Source organism: Teleopsis dalmanni, chromosome 2 (genome assembly GCF_002237135.1).
Source record: "Teleopsis dalmanni isolate 2A chromosome 2, ASM223713v2, whole genome shotgun sequence".
In the NCBI taxonomy this organism is placed as follows: Eukaryota; Metazoa; Arthropoda; class Insecta; order Diptera; family Diopsidae; genus Teleopsis; species Teleopsis dalmanni.
The window spans coordinates 82,527,063-82,545,316 of NC_051847.1; the positions used below are offsets into that span (position 1 = coordinate 82,527,063).

The 18,254-nt window shown below is 30.7% G+C and overlaps 1 pseudogene; it reads right to left on the reverse strand.

The window, feature by feature from the left end:
* Positions 1–16,152: 16,152 nt before the first annotated feature.
* On the reverse strand, positions 16,153–16,326 carry LOC119686550 (annotated as a pseudogene).
* Positions 16,327–18,254: the final 1,928 nt, after the last annotated feature.

An 18,254-nucleotide genomic window follows, 5' to 3' on the forward strand; every position in this document is an offset into this window, starting at 1 on the left:
AAAATCTTTTCTTTCCCACTTTTGTTCCGAGACATTGTCACGAACGCCTTCAACAATGACTTATGCACCCTTGCAATAATAATTACAAATCACTCGTCCTTTACTCATCCTTTACTCGTATTTTGTTGTCCTCGAAATTTAATTGCTTAACTTTCAAATTGAAAATTATTGCATAATTTACAAGTATTATCTTCTCAGTTGGAACGCATATGTTCCATATTTTCCTTACAGTGATTGCCAAATGTCATAATGGACGCATCATAATCCATAACATTCTTTTGTTATTGCATTGTCGATTATATGTTGCCAAAAGGATAATATACGAGAGTAAATTTATACATAAAAATAAATATCAAACTTAAAAAACTACAACCCATTCTCAGTATTTAATAAAATATCTAATATACATTTAATTGCAGTACATAAACATGTGTTTTCAACGAGACTATATATTGCTTAACTCTTTGGAAAACATAACACAGATATTGTTTTCAAGTGGGTTAGTATTGTGTGTACACCCTACGTTTGGTAATATGAGACACAATGCCGTAGAGAAAATTTTTTAAAAGCGTTTTTAGTTTTATCAAACTTGTGATTTGTTGTAATTACTAGAATACTAACGGATTACTATTCTACTGCACCAATGTTTCAAAGTTAATATGTACATTCCAACAAGCAGATGCAGCAGAAGTTACATTGATGAAGAGAAATTGGAATCTATCAACTAAAAAATTCATAAAATTCTAAACTTTAATAACCTAAATTAGGTATAGGTTGGTTGTCTATGTTAATACACGGGTCCACAATTCAAATTTGACAGGGTTTAATTCCTGAAAATTGCAGTTCAAAAATTATGTACCGATAATTAAACCAATAGACGTGTCCAGTGACCACTGATGATGGATATTTGATGATATACGAAACCGTTTAGCCTAAGAATCCACTCAATAAAATTAAAAAAATTTTTGAATATGAAAATTTGATGACTAAAAGTAAGTAATTTTTCTATTTGGCAATAATAATTATTTATTATTATTTAATATTAATTTTATATACTTAATTGAAAAATTTAAATTAGAAATAATTTTCATTCTCTTGTTATAATATCTCCAGCAACTTCAAATTTATTGTTTTATGTTAATATTATATTAAAAACGAAACACATCATAACTATAATATATGTAAGCTTTTATACATATTTCTTAACCATTTTCAAAAGCACTAAAAAAGTCATATCCCAGCTAGAAAGTGCTCTATTACAGCACTTTAACGCGTTGTAGACAAACAACATTCTATTTTTTTATTTGTGTGCTGGAGTTGGTTTTAGAAACTTGATAATTTTCCAGTAGTTTTTATTGCTTAGGTCCTCGCAATTGTTACTTGAAAATTTTTATCACGAGCATTTTTATATTTTATTAAATTGAATTATTCTGCTTTTTTTACATAGCATGTGTCTAACGTTTCACATTCTACAAAAATTGTAATTTATTCAAAGAGTTGTTGGATACATTAAAAATTTATAATATATTCATAATTTTATTTTCATAATCATGCGATATATTTTAAGCTGTTAAAAACAACATCTAAAATGTATAACATCTAAAATGCAAAGATATAATAGTGACGAACGCCTGACATTCACAGAGAATCGTAGAGATTTTTTACTTTTACATATCCATAAAATAAACTATCAATATGAGGAACTATGGGAATATAATAAGATGTATATTATTTATATTTAATTTTCAATATAATTAATTATTTAATTATAAAAATGTATAAATATATTATTTATATCTCATAGGTCACAGTAAATTTGTGGTCTGAATAGTCTGAATAAATGCTGTAACGTCTTTTCATGACGTTACAGCATTTAGCACCTTCTCTTTACCCTTCCTTATACTCCTATGAAATGTAATCAGATTCTTCTATCACCATCTCTATAACCGACCAGGACTGTAGAGTCGGTCACATAGTCCAGAACTAATCTACCCCCGCACTTGCGCAATAAGTCCAGATTTCTGAGTGCTAAACGTCTTCATCTCAATTCTCTTCTACAATTACAGGAATAAAGTTTCTTCCACTATTCTCTGGGTTAAAGAAGATTTTAGTGGGATTAAGTGATTATTTATTTCTCGAAATTATGGTACAATATGTGAAAACTATCTACAAATTTTGTTTTAATATAATTTTCGATTCTGGTGTTTCAAAATATAAAAGAAAAAATTAGTAGCATGAAGGAGTGTTGAAATGTAGGACATTCTTATGTGTGTAAATCACAAAAGTGTTCTTTTGAATATGAACTATAACTAAAAAATAAATAAAAAAAACATTATAGTATTTACTTAAACATACAAATAAAATAAGACCGTGGTAGCTTAACGAACCAATATTTGAGCTTAAGTGGACTTTGGCTACAAGGCCACCTATCCAACCTAACCTAATTTAACTCAAGAGAAAACATAAATCTAAATTTAATAATTAGAATTTCTTATTTATTATTGTAAATCAAAAATTAACATTTGTTACTATTGCTGACTGTAGTATATTTTTAAAGTTTTTTTAAAATCCATCTCTGCTATTTCGACCAACCCCACAATTCTTCATAAAACGAATATTTCCATAAACGGCAAAAATAAAAAAGAGCAATGATTTTTCTATTCCACTTAAATAATAATTCAGTACGAAAATAACGATGTGATAAAATATGGGAAAAGGGGTGCGACCCAGTAATACTTTGTCTTATTTAGAACTGCTCATCCCAAACATAGCGTTCCAGAAGCAATTGCCGGAAGATTGCAACCAGAAGTGTTGGTGCGGCACATACCCAGGGCTAATTGAGTGTGTACGCTCAATCAAAATATGTTTTGACAACTCGAGCATCATAAAAAATAGTCTCAGCATTTATTTTTTTGTAGATTTGTGGAAAGAGTATTTCATACACCTAAAGAGCTTGTAAAGATGTCCTTATTAAATAAGGATTCATATACTACCATTTGTGTGTTTATATGTAAGGAGGACCGCGTGCCAGGGGGCACAAGTGGTAACATTTTATTACTTAATAATAAAGAGAAAGAAAAGGGCTTATCAGTCTGCAGTCGAAACAGGAATAGCGACAATAGCGTAACTTGAACTCTCTCGGGACTCAGCTAGGACGATTTGTTCAGTGTATTGGGATTTGGTGTGGATTTGACTTTACTGCACCACACCCGCTTCCGCACTTGTAGTGGTGTTCAAGTTGTTTATCGAGCATGTAGCAATTTAAAAACAATGTTACAACTATTAATTTTTAAACAAAGTGAAAAATACTGATAAAAAATCGTAATCGTGAAACTGCAGTAAGAGAACGAGGACGAGGATGAATACGAGTATAAGCGCAATGTGAGGTGTGAATGAGGGTTGTCGTTGGCATTGTCCTTACAGCGGATAACATACGGCATTTAGTATCGGTGATCCTTGTAGCATGTGGCAAATATTTCAAATGAGTTTGTTGAGATTACGGCAGATTACGGAATGAATTTACAGGTTCATAAGATAATTAATCATGTGGGATTATAAGTGGAAACAAGCGAAAGTAAACAAACGAAATTAATTTTATTATCAGTAAGGTTATCAAGTTATTATGTGATAAGTCTGACGTTGTAGGATAATTGTTTTGATTTTAATTTAAGTTATTCTACATAGTGTAAAATCTGCTCGATTAGGGTATTATGTCATAATATTATTATTAAGGGATGAATGGACTATATTTAAGATAATTATTATTAATAATAAATATTTCTCGGATAAATTTCTATTCAAAAAGAAAGTTGTTTTATTATTATATAATTTTTAAGAGTTTTAAAATTATTTTTAGCTGCGAGAAATATTTATATCTATAGAGTTATAAATTTACAGGAAACCTATATTAAAATTCACCATTCCCTGAACCCCTCAGATCGTCTATCTGTCTCAAGATCGATCTTTGCCAAACTGAACAAGAAACGTACCAGTCAACTGCTATTTAAAATATTTGTGGTACCTTTTTATCAACTTAACATAGCTGTCATTCTGCAAAATTAGGGACTTGGCCAAATATATAGACACATCCTATTGGTTTACTTTCAGTTGAATCGGAGAGTTGAGCCATTCGGCATTGCCTGCACGCCGAACAACATTAATTCCTAGTATCACAATGGGTCATTATTTAAACTCAAGTTGGTTTTGGACTCAAGGGCACCATTCCAATCTAACCTGTATTGCATAGCTTTTCTATCTTTTTTTAGTGTTACAGCACTTGAAATGTTGGAACTTCAGCAGAGATATTTTCCTTAGTTAAAATACATTCCCTTTCGTATATAATTGTGCGATATACTTGGAACAACAATAACCAATAACAATTGAAATCTTAACTTCTGAAAGTTGCTTCAAATTAGATTGTGGTGATCAAGGTATGAGGCCGGGGTTCAACCTTCATTAGCTTTGAAAAATTATGTGAAATATTGGATGACACTGGTTAATAAAATTTAAAGTATATTTAAATTTAAATATTTAAATTATATTTAACTTATTTTAAATTGCTACCCAGTGACATAATCCAAGCGCTGCCGTTGTTTTATTCTATCGAAACCCTAGACATCTTGATTTCTTCAATGGTTTTTGGCTTAGATGAGTTTAGCTTGTTAAATATTAAGCCAACTCAGTTCTTCTTTCATATCTTTGATTAGATCAGGTCAAGTTCGGGTGGTGGACTAGCACACCAAAGCCAACTTGAGCGCAAATAATGATGATATCACCAATAAAAACGTTGCTTATACATCACATAAGACCACCAAAGCAGGTATAACGTTGGCTGTTTATGTTAACATACGGGTCCGCTATTCAAATTTAACACCATTAAACCAATAGATTTTTCCAAAGAACACTAATGATGGATATTTGATAATATACGAAACACCTTAGGCTGACCATAACCTAAGAATTCATTCCATATCCATTCATTCAAAAAACTTTTGAATTTAAAAATTTGATCACTAAAAGAGAATATTTTTTCTATTTGACAATAATACTTTTTCAATATTTATTTTATGTATCTTAATTTTTAAATTTAAATTGGAAATAATATTTTTATTCTTTAACTATATCAACTCTGGCACCTAATTTTATTATTTTATATTAATATTATATTAAATACGAAATACAACATTAACTTACTTTTCGTTAGACACCAACTTTCAAAAGCACTGAAAAAATTATATTCCAGCTACAAAATGCTTTATGATAGCACTATAACGAGTTGTAGAGAAAGAACATTCTTTTTTTTTAGTTCTGTGCTTATAACAACCATAGCGATCGACATAGAGACATTGTTTTTAAGAATAGGCACTACTCTCCTATTTAACTTAAAGTGCACCAACCTGACAAGTAAGTAAACTTGACTATGTCGCTAAATTTAAAGAATGTCGGCGCTATCAAATCGGTATGAAAAGATGCCTAAGATGATTGTCAGCACCGATACTGTTGTGCTGAGAAGCGTCCGCTTGACTAGTGCAGTGGAATCGGTTTTCTATACATTTATTTGCATCTCTATGTGTAATAACTTTAATGTAATCATTCAACTAATCATTTATTGTTCTGTCTTTTAGTGCTCTGACTTGATTTAACTATGTCTCTAATTTTGAAGGATGACAACGCTATCAAGTCTGCGAGTAAAATGATCCTAAAAATAATAAATCTTCCATTGACTTCAATTTTTGTTGCATGTCTTCCTAATACATAGTGACTTATAAGCAATGATACCGTTGTATTAAATATGTTTCGTTTGATTACTGGAATGGGACTTCATTCATCGGTTTACTACACTTGTATATGGATCTTTATCTCTAATAACATAATAATTATAACTGATACCGTTGTAGTAAAAATGTTTCGTTTGATTACTGGAATGGGACTTCCTTCATCGGTCTACTACACATTTTTTTGGAATATCTATCTCTAATAACGTAACTATTATAGTAACTGATACTGTTGTACAAAATAGGTTTCGTTTGATTACTGGAACGAGACCTCATCCATCGGTCTCCTACACATTTATTTGGATCTATGTCTCTAATAACCTAATAATTATAATAAGGGATAGCGTTATGCTGAGTACGTTTAGTTTGATTACTGGAATAAGACTTCGACCATCGTTGAAGTTCTATCTTCAACACATTTATTTGAATATCTGTCTCTTACTAACTAAACCTATATTGAACTAACGTTTTGTTATACTGTATTTAAGAGTTTTAGTCTTCTTTTCTTTCAGTATCTTCAAATACATCCTATTCATCCTATTTTCTAATTTAAGTTAAAAAATCACAACTTTTATATTTCAAACATATCGATATCATATCTCAGCAATGACTTCGTCAGACTATATTAAAAGAATTTAACAAGTCCGTAAAATGGCTTGGCATATAAAAATTTTGAAATGAAATTGAATTGAAATTATTATCAATTAGTTGGTCGATTCTAATTTATTTATTTTTATTGCAGCAATCGAACCTAATGACGAGATGAAACAGTTGCTTGTGCATATGTAGGCGAGAGTGTATATATAGATACGAATGCATTTCATGAGAAAATTTTAGCTGAAAGATTTCTTTGAATATTGAATATTGGTTTTTGTTTTAACATCTTTTTTTTCGACTTGATAAATGGGCGAACATCTAGGCAAGCCATCGATGAAGTAAAGAAACTTCGAAAATGAAATAAAAAATACGCTACGCTCGGTTTATGGCTGGAATGGCTCAACAATATCAACATTTATTGTATCTGATGCTGATACTGATACTGATGCTGATGTGAGAGATGATGATGCGTAGAAAAATTTAACGACTCAATATGAAATCTAGACTTTATTGAATGAGAGTTGCGGTACAGAAAAAAGGATTCTAATTTTTATTTGACTTGTTTTCATAATTTTTTTCCTAATAGTGAATTAGCACCTTTGTGCTCATTTGAGGCGTTTTATTGCATCTCACATATTTGCTTCATGTGGTTAATTTTTGTTTGTTTTGTATTTTCAGATACTCAATCTTCACTTGATTCGAATTTCATACTCGCATTTCAATACAAATGATTTCTTGTTCCTAAACTTTAGCGTTCCCTCAACAATTTATGGGTTTTATGATGTAGGAAATATGCTCAATGGATATAAAGTGATTATGGCTTAGTTACCAAGCAGCAATAGCCTCAACAGCAGCACCAGCAAATCGTTGGTATTTATTTTTTATTATTTTTAGCTAATAAACTTTGAGGTGTTGCCGCATAGTGGAATCAAATGGGCTTTATAACAACATTAGCTATTGTTTAGATTTATGACAGCGCGAAGCTTTCGAAATATCACATCTTAACTATTTCCCGTGGTACCATCAGTCATGTCATCATTTGAGTAAAAGCAATTTCTGAGTAATATTATAATAACCTAATTTCTTAAAAAAATAAAATTTTAATTATATTCTAAAGTGATTCATTAGCCTTTCATTAAATTCAACCATTAACAATTCAACTAAAAATTAGTAATCATTAATAATACAGCATCTCTGGTAAAATATTTAAAGTTGATATTCAATCAACTTACAATGGAATAGAATGGAACTTACAACGTTTCTATATCCTGCAGATCAATATAAATTGGAGAACTTAACTCGAAACTTAATCAAAGTGGTTGACATGACATAATTATATGACTTTTATTACAAATAAATACAAAAATCTTGTTCTAGTGCAAACCTAGAGCGTTATTAGATATTAATTTCGGGCGGTAAAGGGTGATCTTATAGGCCGAAAACTGAATACTATAGTTCTAAAGTAGAAGTAGTCTTCTAGATTTTTTAATTAATTTAATTCAAAACCTAATCTAAATAATTAAATGACATAATTTGCAGACTATATCCCTGTATTTAATGGTCTGACCGAAAGAAGACCTTAAAATATTTCTTATGTTTATGTAGTGTGTTATCATAAATATGCTTGAAATGCTTGGCGGTTCCACAAATTAAAAAATTAAAGAACGTGTCACAAATGCAGTTTCAAAAAATCTTAAATTCTCAAAAAACGTCGACAAGCTACAGATGTCTATTATAAATCTACATAGAGTTCTTGATACAACCATCACAGATCCTCAATCTGATATTCATTTTTGGGATAGAGGGTGATTTAACGGTTGAAAACTAAATAATTATATATGTAATCTCTAAGATATGTTTTCAATAAAAAATCGAAAACATCATTCGGGTCAATAGATTACTATTGGATATTATCCAAGTGAACCGAAATTATGAAACACGCCACAGGCTATGACGATACGCCAGCGTAAAAGGTATTGCAAGTGGATTTGGAGAAAGATGGTGTAGAAAAAGACCGTCTCTTCGGTGGAGTGATTAAGTTAAGGGTGCTCTAACCGTGGTTGATGTACGAGACTGAAGATGATGCAGACGTAATAGAGGCGCCTGGTGAAGAGTGTTGCAATAGGATTAAACCCATTAATAATTGTTATGACCAATTAAGTAAGTAATTTAGTTGACAGTTATGCTAATCAGTTAACTAAGCTTGTAAGTCACATTAGATACGGTTCCAAAGATCTAAATCCATGAATGCAAGTATCAATCCTAGTAAGATATCCCTGATTTCGTAGATAATTACAATATCTCATAACTGGCTACACATTTAAGCTTCAGAGTGGCCTTAAGTAACAATATTAATACTATAGTAATATAGTAAATGTGGCGTTAGATTGAAGTGGAGGCGAAATGGTCAAAGCTCACCTGAGCTTAAATAATGACCACTTGTGATACTACGAATTACTGTTGCTTATAGATAGTCTAGAGGATCAGCCTACGAAAAACGCTATCGTCCTGCAAAATTTAGAACTTTGCCAAGTTTTTAGACTAGTCAAGTTGGTTCACTATACTCTTGAATGGCGAATTCATGTCCTTCAACGTTGTTCATATGCAGACTGTCCTTTAACGTTGTTCATATGCAGACTAGAAGGTTAGCATACTATTTAAGTAATAGTAAAACAATTTAAGAAAAGGAACTAATTAAACTAGTTTTAAAATCTTCTTCTAGGCGGTGATAGACACTAACACATTAAGTGAAATATACTTTCTTCATCCCTAAAGAAGAGATCCAGTTTTATACCATGTCTTTCTAGCACACAATGACCCATCAGCATTTGCAATGACCCATAGTTCTTAACAACTTACGCCTAAGTTGAAGCAGTTGAGAGGTACATTTCTAGCCCAGTTTGGACAAGGTCGATCTTGAGATCTTACAAAAGGGTTCATCTGCCTAAGTTTGTTTAGCCTAATAAATTGAATGTAATATAGTAGATAACTGGAAGAGTCATTTATTGCATATTTTCATTTATGGTCAATTGAAAGTAATTCATCGAGCTTGTGCATCACATTAGGCCTGGCTTTGTAGATCTTACTCCATGAATGACGGCATCGTCCCTAGCACGACCTTCCTGAATGCATAGATAACCCCAGGATCTCATTGTGAGCTACACATTCGACCTTTAGAGTGGCATTAAGTGACAATATGAGTACTAGAAACAAGATAATATAGTAAATTTAATATGAAAGACAACTGGAAGAGGACATAGATCATATATCCTTATTCACCTGTTAATAATCATTTACCATTTTATATTTATAAAACTTGATTAAATTACTAAATTACTTAGGTATAAATATATTTTCATATTTTATGAATGAGTTTTATTCAATAACTCTTTCCCATCCATAAACAATGTGAATGCGAGTATGTGGAAGTATATAGCTTAGCTGTAAATAATAATTCACACATTTTGATGAAGTAATGAAGCGACACATTTAACATTCTGCCGATTAACTATTTCTGATGGCAGCAATTCCGAGTTTCACTGCCTCATCGTACGTACGCCCATCAAAATAAACGATTTCTTTATAGTTGATTTTCATGGCATAATTAGCATTATATAAGCAGTAATACGACTACATAAGCGTAGCGAATTTATCTATATTGCTTTTGTGCTCATGCCTTATCTTAATATGAATATAATTTACCAAAAATGTTAAATATTGTAACAAGACAACAAAAATAGAGGAGAAAATCACATTCTAATAGATGTTAACAACTGATAATCGTGCAATCAAAACAAATGCAAAACAAAATATTGCATATAATATTTTATTTGATAAGGGAGAGTTCGCATTCACGGACGAAGGACATGTAAGGATATGCCTTCAGTAGCTGTACTTTTGGGATGATGTAACTCAAACTGAATGCGGGAATGCTTTTGTATGTACAATAAAAGTTTTTATCGACCGTCATGGATGTTTATAATTTCCATACACGCACGCACCCCGCGCTCATCTCTCTCTCTCTCTCTGTGCGGCAATACCCAGCCATTGCGAATTTTGAAAATATACTTGCCATTATTGACTCGAATTTTGCTGGTCGTTTTCGTTCTGCAAATTAATAGCGAATGTCCCTTCAATTATCATATTAACAAGCGACAGACACGATGCCAATACAAATGCATGACAAACATGGAAATTAATAGCCAATTGGTCAGGGGAGACCGAATTTAAATAGTATTCATGTGAGGTTAGTCGAAGGTTCAGTAGTTGCTTCCATATTAACAATCTGTATTCTGTTCTGATTTTTATGTATATTAAGTGAAATAATTTTATATAACTTTTATCTTATGCATATTTACCATAAAATAATGTGATTAATTATTTTTAAATTAATTGCATTAAATCAAAGCATTATAGCACTATTCATAATTAATCAGGGAAATCTATATTGAAAGGAAAGACCGAATTGGTTTTAAGTACATTGTGCACGAAGAACATAGATCTTGCTTTGGTAGTTGTATTACCGGAATAAATATAACTCATTCAGATACTTATACAGGTTATGCGGAGCTTCATCAAATCAGTGAAAAACTTCTACGTCACACGATAGTTGGCTGTAAGTCAACAAATAAGTTTTTAGTTGAAGTCGTATATGTGGCCCTGGTCGCTATGAAAATGATAGCTTCTTTGACTCTACGTTACGATTTTAAATCAATCTTTTTGAACTCGGTAAAACTCTAAACTACGCAACCATAAAGAAGCATTGATTCAGAAAAAAATTCATTAAGTCCACCAAATTGAATTTTAATAACGACCCATAGGCGTTTTGCTATCAATTAAAATCAGCACTCAATGCTTGCAAAAGGGAGTGAAGGAATTTACTTCACAACTGGTATTAATTCACTGTAACTGGGTAGTGTGATATTATCAATATATTACTTAATTAACATACTTTAGTAAATGTTATTAACGACTTTTAAAATAAATAATATACATACAACTGAGGTAATATTTAAAAGGTTAGGTTAAGTTACAATGACAGTACGAACAATCCAAAAGGATTTTCAAAAAGAACATACGAACAACACCGAAAGGAACGATCCCTTATTCAAAAGAAGGTGAATCCACTTTATAAGTATATAAATATGGTCGAGTTCTTAATTTTGCAGCATAACAACTGTCAGGTCGGTTTGAACAGGTGCCCCAAAGATTTTGAATTTTCTTTTGGGTAATGCTGGACACCGACACATGAGGTGGAGTATAGTTTTTTATCATTCGCAAGCTGCAAAAATAACCACTGGTTTGAGAAAGTCGAAGTCTAGATCGAGGTATGGGTTAGAGCAAATGTAGTCAATTATTTTTATAATCTGGCTATTTACAGTAATTCCCCCATATAACGCGGTACCCTTATAACGCATTTTCATATTATGCGATTCCAATCCCCCATATAACACGGGCATTCTCCCATATAACACGGGGTTTGTACAGTTCATAATTAGCTTTTTGTACTTTGCACGTGTGTATACGGGGTATACGGTCTACTGCGTTATAGAGGAGATTAAAGTACATTGATTCTTAATATAAACTATTCTTTTCAATAGAAAGGTATTTCGAACAGTAGTAAACTACAACAATAAAATTTTATTATTTATTTATTTATTGAATTTTTGGCTGGCCATACAGCTGTTTCGGGTATTGGTAAATATCAATCATCGGTAGTTTTAAAAATATTTCTTGTCTTCAATTATTCGTAAAAAATTTTTCGACACTGCAACTAGCAAGGGTTAAACACATACCCTATAAAATTTGAGTTAGCGTTCTTTAGCCAACTGACCTAAACCCGTACTTGACCTGCATTTTGCAAAATCTAATTACTTGAAACTAATTTAATAACAAACTAATACTGTGTTTAGACACACCCTAATTTCGTAAAAATCTTAATTTCATCTTCGTTTCAGCGAAATTAAGTTGTTTTTTCCATACAAAATTCAGTTTTAAGGTTAGAACGCAATTAAGGAAAATAGCCTTTATTTCGTTGAAACGAAGGATGAAATTAAGGGACATTTCTAATGGAATTATGCGAAAGATGAATTTTAAGCAAAAGATAAGTTGAAATAACGAAAAAGTGACATTTATTTTTAAAACCAGCTGATTTTAATAAAACCGGGAAAATATTTTAAATTTAAATGTAAATTTTTGAACTTGAATATAGAGAGAAAACTGTAAATGTTTTTAATTTAAAATAGAGTAAAAAATAATAATTCAAATACGTCAAATCCAATAAAGTAAATTGAAATTTCCTAGGGATTTTTGTACTGCACTTATGACAATATTAATATTATTTAATTATTGTACTTATTTATTATTTTTGGTTAACAGTTTTCAATTTTTTTTATTTATATATTAAACATCTTATAAAAATTTCACAATGGTAACACTTAATTTCCCTAATTTTTATCTAATTTAACCTACTCGAAATTCTAGTAAATACCAACATTCGGTGTCATACCAATGTAATTTACTATTTCCCTCAATTTATTCGAACACGCACACTGCTTAGAACTACTGAATACCATCCTTTATGGGATATAATAATATATAATAATCAAATTTTAAAATTTCCCAGATACAAATGGTGTTTAGAGCATATAATTTTTAACATTCGATTTGTAAACAAAAAAATATATGATTTCCTTAATTTGGTACAGTATGAACACTTTCGAAATTAACTTAATTTCATTTTTACGATATTAAGGAAATTTGGCTGTCTGAATATAGTTTAAGTTTATTTATATATTATTTACTATGTTTTTAACAAAACTGCTTTGTAATTAATTCCTCTTTAAGTTAATAATGTTATTAACAATTAATAACATCATAAAATTAAAAAGAAAAAAAAACAATCTCAACAATACAAAGCATTTGATTAATTATAAACTTAATTTAAATTCAAAAAAAAGAAATAAGTAAGATAAAGCAATAAAATTATAAATTTTATGTGAACAGAAACCAAAGCAATAAAATTAAAGCTGATTGATTACTAATACGGTTTTTAGTGTATATATAATTTAGTTTGATGTGCGTGAGTATGTGTGCGTATTATTACGTATTTATTTAAAAAACTTTGAAGGAAGAGTAGAAACTCTATAAAACTGAAAAAGCTAATGAAAATAAAATGATTGCAGCAATCACTGGTGTGGTAAAATGTTTTATACATTTGTGTGTATACGCTTGAATGTGTGTACGATGATGACGTGCAAATGTAGTTGTGTATAAGACAGCATTCTTTATTTATACATTTAGAAGTTAGTTATATAGAAGTGTTGGTAGCGTTGGGGAGCGCATGCGTCGGCCAATGGCGTTAACAAAGATGGAGTATATATACAATAAAAATGGTTTCTCCACTTATACTGTGCTGTAGTTGTTGTTGGTGTTGTTATTGTTGTATGCAAGTTGCTTGGTATATTGGGTTTGGATGCTACAATTTCATTCAGAAATGCTCAGCTTTTTTAATATTGAGTGTAGAGTATACATTTCGTGTGGATTCATTTATTAACATTTTCATTAACATTTTTGAAAGTTATTGTAAATAAACGCGTTCTACATTTATGCCGTCGGTATTAAAGTTGTTGAAATTATTCTGATATAAAAAAAAATACTTATTGTCAAGATTAGCAGCTTGTTTGGAAGTGATTTAAGGATTGCTTGTTTTCTTTTTTATTAAAAAAAAAAATCGACCATCAGAAAACGTTATCCGCCTGCTTGTATGTTTATTGCGGTTTGACTTTATTGCACTGCAACGGCAACGGCAACGGCAATGGCAACGGCAGTGTTTTTGCATGCAGAAACATTTTTACTTGGCCCTGAGTCCTTTCTAAGTGTTTCTCTTTACCTTTTACCGTTGGTAAAAAAAATTATTTTTAACTTTGCAACCGAAATTTAACGTCGTCTTATTGTGTCTAATTTTTTTCCCTTAAAAAATTAATTGCTCTTACTGTTAACAGTAAACGCTGTTAACTGGTATTCTAACAGTTACTGGTACAACTGTTTCCATTGTTGTGCTTGAGGTTGCATACGCGCACCGATTCTAAAAAATGAAGTCAGTTTTTTAAATGCACAAGGAATGGTTGAACCATTTTTTTAAGCCAGGATATTGTTTTTTAGTGACTGATCACATTTTTAGTTGATCTTCCTACCTAGCCGATACTGTTCCATTGTGATTTTGTTAGACAAATGAGGCGATAATACGCGTATATTTTTCGTTTTTTAATACAATAAAAAATGCCTTGGAATTCTAGTTCTTCTAGTTTAAGTGCAGATTTTTGTAACGATTTCGCGGTACTGTCGAGAAAATAAAAAAGATATATTTGACCTTGCAATCAACTGCAGTTGTGAAAAAATTGACTCTCAGTGGGTTTTCTCTAAAGATGTTGGCTTTATAAAAAATTGATCCTTAAAAAAGTAAATTATTTCAGTGTTTGAATTCATTTTTAAGTCGAATTGTACAAGAAATATTCAATTTAAAAAAACTATTACCACTGAAGATAAAAAACATTAAGCAGTTTTTTATTTTTCCTAGAAAATTCATTGAAATGCATCATCATGTAGAGGAGTAGTGAGAATGAAAATGATTTATATATCACAATACATAATATATATAATTTAATAAATATATATTTCTGAAAAGACTAATTGTTCAATTGTTTATATAATATACAATTTTTTAAATTAGTTTCAAAAAATATTTATAATTTTAAAAACTAAATATGAATGAAGAAACTAAAGCTCTGTGTATTATGCATAAGTGAAGACAGAACCCGTCGAGAATGAGAGTGGGAGATATAGTAATAAACTGGGTGGATAACATTAAATATCTAGGCATCGCAGTGGACAAACGTTTCACATGATTTAAACATAATCAATTGAAAGAATTAGCTATGCCAAAATTCTTCATCACCTCCAACCGCTATTAAGAATTGAAAATTTTAATACTAAGAACGGGAAACTGTTATATAACCAAATAATTCGACCGTCATTTCAATATGGATGTGTAGCGTTTAGCACAGCCTCAAACACTACTATTCGGCAGCTAGAAATTGCACAAAGCCAGGCTCTGAGAAGATTTTTCAAGGTACCATGGTACATTAGGACAAATGACTTCCTTAGGGAACTCAAGATTGATCCGATCAAAAAATACATAAAGGATAGAGCTCTGAAATTATTTACGAAAACTGAATAGTTACAGGCTCCTAGGGGAGGTATGCAGATCTTAGATGAATTATTGCTTAGTCTGATGAAGTGATAAACAATAATCTAGTCAAGGCGTATAGAAGGGTTATGAAGAAATCTCGCAGTTAATAGAGAGTAAAAGTGCTCAAGAGTGCACTGACTTAACTAGCCTTATTTTCTAGTAAGAAAGTTACAATATTAAAAAAAGAAAATATAATTAAAAAAATTTTTTTCACTTACATTTTAACTATATTCACTAGTCATTGTAAGTTTTTTATAAATGAAATTAAAATTTAGTAAATAAAAATTGGAAATTTATTCACTATAAATACTCTATTTAAACAGAGCAAATATACTGATATAGTTACAGTCTTTCTAAAAGAAAAACTACAACACATTAAAAATGGACTTAAGTAATGATAATATAATATACTTCACACAACAATATAAGATAGATTATACTAAATTTGTTGTTATTGTGTAATACAAATTTCTAACACTGTAATGATCCAATGTCTCACCTATTCTACTTATATTTAAATTTAAATATATTGATAATTGGGTCGAAATCTCGGCGGTACTGCAATACCGAGCCAACCCATGGCAGCGGTGGTGTTTCCAAAAATCAGTTTAACATTATTTATCCTCCGATGTAGGATCTGTCAGATGTTAAGCTGACAAGAACAGATACTGCACTTTGATCTTATCCATAAGACTGAGAAGCGATGTTATTGTGTATAATATTATAATTTTTTTTGGTAATAATAATAACTGTAAAGGTAATGTGTTGCAAAAATTAAAATACTATAACAATTACTAAATATATTAAAATAATAGAGCTAAAAATATCAACTTTTTCCACATCCAAGAATTATTTTAAATAATTTGATTGAAGTATAAAGTGATTATTACAGATTAGGTTAGATTGGAGTGCCGGATTTGTGTTCAAAGCCCACTTGAGCTCAAATAATGACCAATTGCAATACCATGAATAGGCCTTGATTATACACAGACTAGAGATTGGCATACGAATAACCCCGGAAGGCACGATTCCCCCGTTTAACTGAAAGTGAACTAACTTAACTTAGCAAAATCCCTGATTTTGGAGGATGACAGCACTGTTAAGTCGGTAAGAAAAGAAGCCTCAAAGGTTTTTAACCTTTCCTAGCCAATATTTCTCCACCTAACACATGAAGTGGAGTAGCTTCCTCCATATGCACAGCTTTAACCCCACAATGGTTATTATTGGGTAGAACCAGTCTCGTAGCATACTCGATACTGTCATTTTGAGCAGATTACGTCTTCGTTGACGAAGTTCACTATATTTGTTTGATTGTCAGCTTGGCCATTGCAAGTGGCAATTGAAGAAAGAAACGGTAACGGTAGACCGTGTCTTTGGTGTACTGATCAAGTTAAGGAAACACTAAACGCGCTTGATGTAGGGGACTAGAGAAAGCACGTACGCTGCAGAGGTGCTTGTAGAAAATCTCTGTCTCAGGTCAAAACTCGGTAACCGGTTGTTATGGCGAATTAACAGTTAGTAAGTTTTGGATCTTTTGGTAAATCCACTTCAAAAATGGATATTCGAAGTTGTCATTCGCATTTTGGAAACAAACTAAAATCATGTGGGAGTAGATATGGTGTATGTGACTGATAATTGGTATAATATATAATACTCAAAAGTTTTATTTTTTTTAAAACTATATATTATATATATATATATTATTATTATATTATTATTATATTATATATATATATTATATATATATTATTAACAGAATTTGAAGAAATAAAATAAAATATGAAAATGAATGTGTGTATTAAATAGACATTGTAAGGTCATATAGTTAAACAAATTAGTTATAATAAATTATAATAAGAAACGAATTAAATCAAAATATACTGAAACAATGAATATGCTTTAAATATTCTTAGAAATGCGACTAATAATTGGGATCAATTGATTTTATAAAAATACCGACGTAATATATGTGTCTTTAAATATTCTTAGAAGAAAACGAGACTAATAATGTGTCATCGATTGATTTCATAAAAGTGCCGATTTAATGTATCTGTTTATGGCTAATTATACAAGTCCTTCATGTCAATTGCGTATGGGGTCAACTCTTTTACTAGATATCAAAATTAAAAAGAACTTCTTACTTTAATCTTGCCGTCTTTCCACATTTGGTCGGCATTAGATTTAAAATTTACTAGAAGTACATGAATATTATGTCTTCATGCAAATTACAAAAAAGGAAAAAAATTTGTAACTTAATTTACCCAAAAAGCAGCAACAAATACCACATTTCCATTATAGTCAAACGTACATCAATTAACTACAATTTAACCAAAGAATTTGTGCGAACTATTGGTGCTACTTTTTGAGATGGCTCAAAAACGAAGCCGTCAAAATTCCAATAACTGAGTCTCGATTTTAATGTGTGCAAACGCGCCTATTGACCTTCTACTTTTATTGTGGGTTTGTCTTGTAAATTATCACTGTTCTTTTAGTTGTTATTGTATGCAATAAAATCGTATATATTCATTAGAAATATCATAGATTGTTTGGTTTTTTATGCCTGGATTGTGCATTCATGTCCGTTTTTCAATGCTAGCTGAAATACCCTGGCAACTTTCTCACTCCGCAGATAC